The following is an 8,842-nucleotide window of genomic DNA, read 5'->3' as shown; positions in this document are numbered from 1 at the left end:
AATGGACCACATTTTCTGTATCCATTCTTCTTTCATGGGACATCTGGGTTGTTTGCAGCTTCTGGGTATCATAAATAAGGTCACTATAAAAATAGTGGAACATGTGCCGCTGTGGCATGGTGCTGCTATGATGCTATGGGCATCTATGGGTATTCCCAAGAGTGGTACTTCTAGGTCTTTAGGTAGGTCTAATTTCCAATTTTCTGCGGAACCTCCAAATTGATTTCCAGAGCAGTTTTACCAGTTTGCTGCCCCACCAGCAATGGAGTAGTGTTCCTCTTTCTCTACCTCCATGCCAACATGAGATTAATAAATTTTAATTATGGAAACATGCCGCGCCCAACCTCAACCAGCAAGGAAAACATGACCAGAGGAGATCTTCAAGCAGTTTACTTAGGAACCTTGATACATTCTTCCAACCCCAGGGAGCCCCCGCACCACACTTAAATAGCTAGCGCTGGCCAATCCTAGCAGGCCACATGGGTCATGCAGATAGGCTGTCACTATGTGGAAGCTAGCAGGCCAGGTAGGCATAGCCAAATAAGGACTTGTTTACTCCAAGGAGTGCTCACCATTGGGAGGGCGGAAGGCGGAAACCAGCGCCATCTTTGAGGCACAGCATGTCGCGGCTCCCTACAGTTCCCCCTTTTTGTTTAATTAATCAAGCAGGCAAAGGCACCGCTGAGCGTGGCGACCCCCCCCCTCCGCCATTAGGATCATCCCTTCATTAAACCCGTCTCAGTACACCTCATCACCCACAAGGTTCCATGCCTTAGGTAGAAGGGAAGTTGCCCATCACTGGGCAGGGTCACTCACACATACTCAGGGGCGAGGTGCAACTAGGTCTTCTGAATGACCATAAGCCAGGCTTGAGGGGACTGTCCTGCTTCAATGGCTGCAAATGCCTGTACCATCATAGCCACGTGCTGCCTCTGAACAAACCTCATTCTACAGAGACACCACAGGCTCACTAGGGAGACCAGCAGCAAGAGTCCAGCTAGGGCTCCCATACCTGCCCACTCCCTCAGATGATTCATAGCAGCAGCAATCCAAGATGACAAACCCGTAGCCAGACTAGAATCCGCACGTGTGGAGTTCACGGTCACGATGGCTTACATGTAGCTGATCCATTAAGACATCGAATTCTCCAGTCCAATTACCTAAAAGATAACTTGACAACCGTTTAGACAAATTAGAAGAGTGGGCTTAAAGGTCATGACGTATCAACATGAGTCTTGGGGACACCGATAGTATCCCCCACCGGGGCTCTGTTTGGAACAGCACTTGGGTCACACCGAGAAGTGTCAGTAACAGCAGTATCTTCATTCTTGTTGCACCTCCTTGTCAATCTTTCAGGGACCCACAATGGATCTTTCCGATCCTGAGGAAACACACAAATAGACCCTCTCTCCCACGCCAACACGGGATCTGGCCCATGCCATAAGCCAGTGAGCACACCTTTCCATTTCACATAACCTTTCAATGTGCCCACCCGATATCGATGTTGATCAGTGGCAGAAAGGCCATCATCATCCAAAATTTAAAAAATTAAGAGTAAAAAGGGCCAAGGATATCTGTTCCTTAGGAGTTCTGCCATGGCCTATTCCCCCTTTTTGTTTTATTACGCATTCCTTTAATGTACGATGAGCTCGCTCAACAATACCCTGTCCTTGGGGATTATAAGGCAGACCATGGCTCAACTGCACATCCATCTGTTTACAAAACGATTTGAAAGATTGGGCAGTGTATGCTGGGCCATTATCAGTTTTTAAGTGTTGAGGCTTTCCCCAAGCAGCCCAGGCTTCTAGGCAGTGTCCAATAACATTGTGTGCCTTTTCCCCACTCATAGGGGTGGCATGAATGACACCTGAACAAGTATCCACAGAAACATGAATGTATTTTAGAGTCCCAAATCCAGATATGTGAGTTACATTCATTTGCCAAATCTTTAAAGGCAGTAAGCCCCTGGGATTAACCCCCACACTAGGGGGACGATGGAAAGTGATACACTGTTGACATCCTAAAACTATCTGTCCAGCATCTGCTTGAGACAGATGAAACTTCTGCTGTAAGGTTTTAGTAGGCACATGAAATTGTTGATGAAACTGTCGGGCTTGATCCAATGATGAGCTTAAAAAGATAAACTCCATTCGGGTACATCTATCCACAAGATCATTTCCCTCACTTAGAGCTCAGGCAAACCTGTATGAGCTCTAATATGTTGGACAAAAAGCTTGTGACCTCTTTTCCAGATCAATTCCTGAAGTTCCCTCAGCAGCTGGCATACTGTACTGCTAATTTTAATAGGGCCAGCCACTTCTAATATCTTAACTGCATTAACAACATATGATGAATCAAAGAGCAAATTAAAGGCAAAAGAACAATTTTTAAACACTTCCAGCACAATCTTGAGTTCAGTTACTTGTGGAGAGCTGGGTTGATATTGACACAAAATTGGCTCTTGATGGTCAACCATATAAGCTCCACAGCCATTTTTGGATTCATCTGTAAAAATGTTTGGTGCCCTCTATATAGGAACACTGGAGGTAACCTTAGGAAAGATCATGGGATGTTCCTTAAAGAAGGATAGCAAAGGGTGTTTTGGATAATGATTATCTATCTCTCCATGAAATCCACAGCATAATATAGCCCAATCATCCACAGTGCCACAAAAGATCTTCATCTGCTGACCTCCATAGGGCACTATGATCGAGGTTGGGGAAACACCAAAAAATTGTATGCACTGTTGGATTCCATTCTGGGCTAATTCTGCAACTGCTGTAGGATAATACTCTACTGATCTAGTTGGAGAAGCTCTGGGATAAACCCAAAGCAGAGGGCCATCTTGCCACAACAATCCTGTGGACTGTATGTAGGTGGCTAGAATACATAGCACAATGTCTGTACCCTCCTTCCATCGATGTAAAATTGCGCCTTGTAATCCTTTTTCAACCTTCTTTAAAGCTTCCCTTGCTTTATCAGTCAATTGTCTAGGAGAATCCAAGGCTGAATCTCCAACCAAAGTATTATACAATGGTTTTAATTCATAATTTGGTAATTGTAAATAACACCTGACCCAATTAATATCTCCTAGTAATTTTTGAAAATCATTAAGAGTCTTAAGATTATCTTTCCTCAATTCAACCTTCTGGGGGATAATGGTATAAGGACTTTCATTTGCTCCTAAATAATTAACAAGATTGCCCTTTTGTACCTTTTCAGGGGCAATAATCAATCCCCTACCTTCTAGCAATTTAACTAAATTTCCATATGCTAAATCTAAAATCTCTTCATTCTTTGCAGTTAAAAGAATATCATCCATAAAATGGATTCACCTCAGCACAGGAAACTTCTGTCTTAATGGGATGATGGTGTTGCCCACAAAAAGTTGACACATAGTAGGGCTATTGGCCATACCCTGTGGTAAAACCACCCATTCATATCAGTGATCAGGTTCTTCATGATTGCATGGTGGAACAGTTAAAGCAAATCTTTCACTATCCCTTGGACAAAGAAGTATGGAGAAAAAGCAATCTTTTATATCGATCACTACAACAAGCCAACAGGCTGGCAGAGAGGATAAAAGAGAAAGCCCGCATTGCACTGGGCCCATGATTTGCATCTGTTGATTAATAACTCATAAATCATGAAACAGTCTCCATTTCCCTGACTTTTTTTTTAATCACAAATGTTGGGGTATTCCAAGGTGACACTGATGGTTTTATATGCTTCATAGCCAGCTGTTCATTTACCAGGGCTTTAGCTGCGGCAAGCTTCTCAGAGGAAAGTGGCCACTGAGGAACCCACACCGGCTCTCTGTTTTCCAGGTAATGGGAATGCCTTCCTCAGCTGCCCCTAGGAAAAACCCAGGTCCTGATTCTTTTCTCTCTATTGGGCACTTATAGGGCTCGTCCTACCCTGCAGGTATTTCCCTATTTCTTTATCGGGAAAATAGCCCATATTGTTTCATAATCTTTTGTGAAGTTTCAGAATACTCAGTGGTCAATTTGAAACCCATATCTTTCAGCAAATCTCTCCCCCAAAGGGAAATGGGCAAATCCAACACATAGGGTTGAAAAAATCCTGAATGCTCTTCCTGATCTCTCCAACTCAGTTGTCTTGCACTCATATCAGGAGCTCTTGCATAACCGAGACCTTGTAATGTTTGAGATGAGGCCTGTACTGGCCATCCAGAGGGTCAATCTTTCTTAGCTATTATGCTTCTATCGGCCCCTGTATCCAACAGTCCTAGCATCCTTTTACCATCTACCCTTAGCTCCATTACTGGGTGTTGGTCTAAACCCAAGGCTAAAAATGTAAGGTCGGAGCCTGTGGAACCGAAACCCTTCTCTCCCCTCTCTCTAGACTGGGCTGCAAATCTTTCATGAAGGCTAGGCAAAAGTAGTAGTTGGGCTATTCTGTCCCCAGGGGAAATGGCAGTAATCTCTTTCGGTGATTCTACCATGATCTTGACTATCCCAGTATAATCTGGGTCAATAACTCCTGGATGGACATGTAGTCCTCTTAAAGCTGTAGATGATCTCCCTATAAGTAACCCTACTGTGCCAGGCTCAAGGGGTCCTTTAAAATCAGTTTCTACCAACTAGACCCCCATCAGAGGAGTTAGTACGAGTCTGGTGGTGGAGCAGAGGTCCAGTCCTGCAGAGCCCTTAGTGGCTCTACCGAAGGGACGGCCATCTCTCGTGACTCTGTTCTACATCCCAATTCTCAACTGCCCCATATATTTGTGGGCCCTGGGGTCGTGGGCCCTGCTGTCCATTTTTTGGACTGCTCCACCAAAACCCGAGCTAAGAGGCTGCCCATTGATGTCTTTTACGGAGCGGCACTCATTAGACCAATGGTTCCCCTTTTTGCACTTGGGGCACAGCCCTGGTTGCCTTGGGTGTTGGCCACTTCCTGTACTGACTAGACTTCTTTCTGGACATTGCCTTTTTAGGTGCCCCTGTTTACCACACTTAAAACACGCTCCTGAGCTTCCTCCTTTTCTCTGTGTCATCTGCATAACAACAGCCGCAAGTCTAGCATTAGTCAAAGGACCCCCTATTTCTCTACAGACCTTCATCCAAGCTTCAAGTCCCTGTTCTTGTAAGGAGTGATAGCGGCTCAACATTCCTTTGTGCACTGTTCATAGGCCAACTGTTTAATCAAGGGCATAGCAGTATCGGGGTCTCCAAAGACTCTCCCTGCTGCTTCCACGAATCGGGCTACAAAGTCAGAGAATGGCTCCATAGGTCCTTGAAGGATCTTGGTGAGGTTTCTACTCACTTCTCCCTTATTTGGTAAGGATTTCCATGCCTTCATTGCAACTTCATTAATCTGCTGGTAAACCTGTCCTGGATACCCTGTCTGAGCATTGGCAAAGAGTCCCTGACCCAGCAGCATATCCCTATACCAGGGAGCCTGGCCGCCCCCCCCCCGCCCCCCGCTGCTAAGTTAGCAGCAGTCTGTTCATTGGCAAACTCAATAAGAAAAGCTCTCCAGTCCAAATACTGTCCAGGACTAAGACAGGCCCGAGCGAGGTTAGTCCAATCACTAGGAGTCATGCAAAATCTGTGTAAGGCCTCAACCTGAACTATGGTAAATGAGGCCGTAATGCCATATGTCCTGATTGATTCTGCGAGGGACTTGATCACCTTAAAGTCTAAAGGCTCATGATTCCTTTGTTGATTAGCATCCACATAAACAGGATAGGCCAGATGTAGTTCTGTGCAGACTGCCTTCCACACTTCTGGGCAGAATGTACTACCCAAAACTCTACTTTCTCCCTCTACAACATTGCAGAGAGGAGGAGCTGAGGGGAACCACCCAAGAGGTTCCTCTGCCATTTTAGGCTTTTTCCTTTTCTTCTTCTGTCTATTCTTTAGAGACTGTTTCCGCATTTGATCTCTCAACTCTTGTAACTCTTCTGCTGAATCTGTTTCGTCTGTTTCCTCCTCTGTATCTGTCTTTTCTGAGTCTGTCTCCTTTGTGCTTCCCTGCTTTTCTGACCTCTCCTCTTGAAGCATTTCTATGGCAGCTTGCCCCTTCTCTATAGCTGCATTTTTGATCCTCAAGGCAACTACACACTAAGCACCACACTGGACGGACCCCAGGTCTTAGAATCCCCTGTTCCCAGGCAAAATCAAGGTCTTTCCCTAATTTTTCCCAACTTGTCACAGTAAGATTACCAGAGACTGCGAACCAGGGTGCAATGGCATCACATTCGCTCAAAAATCTCTCTATGGTGCTCCAATTTATTTTTAGTTTCTTTCCCTCAAACAGCTCTTGAAAAGCCAGAAAAATTGGACGAGACTGTGAGGTCCCCATGACAAAAACTTTCTATGCTGCTATGGCAAAATTCACCGCATGTCTTGTTACTTTCGGTTCGCTGCTACCGCGAACTTTACTTGCTCACTACCCTGAGACTTTTCTTCTTCTTCTTCTTTTTTTTTTTTTTTTTTTTTTTTTTTTTTTTTTTTTTTTTTTTTTTGGAGCTGGGGACTGAACCCAGGGCCTTGCACTTGCTAGGCAAGCGCTCTACCACTGAGCTAAATCCTCAACCTACCCTGAGACTTTATAGCCGCTTATTTCCTGCGGTCCTTATGGTCTCACCTTACCTTGGGAACTTTCCAGCGCTGCCCTGACTGCAAGAAGTTCTGATCTCAGTAGGTCCCCGTACGGGCCACCACTTGCCATGCCCAACCTTGACCAGCAAGGAAGACATGACCAGAGGAGATCTTCTTCAGGCAGTTTACTCAGGAACCTTGATACAATCTTCCGACCCCAGGGAGCCCCTGCACCACACTTAAATAGCTAGTGCTGGCCAATCCTAGCAAGCCACGTGGGTCATGCAGATAGGCTGTCACTATGCGGAAGCTAGCAAGCCAGGTAGTCATAGCCAAATAAGGATTTGTTTACTCCAAGGAGCACTCACCATTGGGAGGGTGGAAGGCGGAAACCAGCGCCATCTTTGAGGCACAGCACGTCGCAGATCCCTACAGAAATATTCTATAAAGTAAATTAGACTGGCATGCATTAAATATAAAATCTATCTGAAAACTATGCTCTTAAAATTTATTCCACTTTTGTGATTTAATAGTATTTTTTTGACTTGATATTCTATTTCTTTTCATTTTGGTCATAACTCACAATCTTTGAAATAGGATGCAAATTATTTCCCTTTGTCACAGGCATCCTTAAAGTTCATTCTGCTTCTATTTATAATCTGCATATAACTATAGAAGATTTTGAAATGTTTCCTGAAGATTTACTTTTGTATACCTCACAACCATGCTTCCTGTGATTTTAGGTTGCAAAACGCGTCCTGTTACAACAATGGTTTTCACCCTTTCTAATGCTGCTATCCTTTAATATGGTTCTTGTTCTGGTGATAGAATTATTTTGTTAATACTTAATAACTTCAGTTTTGCTAGTGTTATGAATCATAATTTAAATATCTGATATACAGTAAGCTGATATGCAGTCCCTGGGAAAGTGTTGTTTACCCCCACAGAACAGTTCTGATCCATAACTTACCAACTACTGTTTTAGAATACAGGTAACCAAAAAGCCCCAAAAAGACAGAGAAAGCAAGTTTTCTGTGAAAAAGTGTGAGAAATTAAAAATAACATTCTACTACTTAGGTTGAAAATTGGAAAAATAAATTTCCTAAATTCATATTCAATTTGATATTTATTATTATCACATGTTAGGATAGTGAGGCTGGAAAGCACAAGGTGAGGATTTCATCATGAAATTTGGAGCATGATTCTGATAAATCTCCTGTACTAGCTTTGTAGACTTTATACACCCTTCCAATAAAACTCCTTGAAAATCCTTGCAAAGAACAACCACCACAGTGGTTGCCTCATGGTTTTCACTTCTGTCAACCCATTTACCCCAAAACTTTTCTGTGAAACATGTCATAGAAACAATGTACAGGTGTTTTTTTCTTTCTTATATTTTCAAAGAAAATGTTACTATCATCATAAGGTCATGAAAATGGTTGTAAATTAAATATTAAAACAAACACTCTATCAAAATAGGAAGAAATTCTATGTTTAAAATGTAAATTGCAACTGGGAAAATGTAATTGTCACATGAAAACTACATCTTCATTCAAGGGATCTCTACAAATAAGTATGTTGAATATTAACAATTTCTTTGTGATAAATAGTATGTAGAAAATATCTATTAATATGAGATAATATTTCAATTCTTGACAGATATATCAGAAAGTAATTTAATATATTATTAATAACGTTGACAAAATTGCAAAGAAGGACAGATTTTTAAGGAACTGAAATTAAATATTCAAGCTCTTTTTTTGGGAATACCAATTACAATCTGTCTCAGTATAATTTCACCAAATAATCTTGTATATTGGTCAAAAATTCTTTCAATGTAAAGAACTTACTACTTTTCTTTTTTTTTATTTCTTCTTCACTCATACATAAATCCTGATATAGTTTTAGCCCCTTTACTTCTCTCAGACCCCAATATCTCCTCTTTTCTCTGGTCCTCTGCTATTTCATTTTCCTCCAAAAAGGAGCAGCCCCTTAGTGGTATCAAACATTCATTTTCCTTCCAAAAAGAGCAGCCATCTTAGTGGCATCAAACAAGCATGACATACATGCAATAAGGATAGGCAAAAAGCTTCATATCAAGACTGGACAAGGCAATCCAGTACAAGGAATAGGGTCCCTTGAGTGAGTAAGTATCAGAGATACCCACACTCCCACTGTTAGGAGTCCAACAAAAATGTCAAGGTAAACAACCCCAGAACATGTATAGAGGGCCTGATATAGACCCATGCAGGGTCCATGGTTGCCACTTAACATTC

This window comes from Rattus rattus, chromosome 6 (genome assembly GCF_011064425.1).
Source record: "Rattus rattus isolate New Zealand chromosome 6, Rrattus_CSIRO_v1, whole genome shotgun sequence".
Taxonomy (NCBI): domain Eukaryota; kingdom Metazoa; phylum Chordata; class Mammalia; order Rodentia; family Muridae; genus Rattus; species Rattus rattus.
This window is presented reverse-complemented; position numbering follows the sequence as displayed.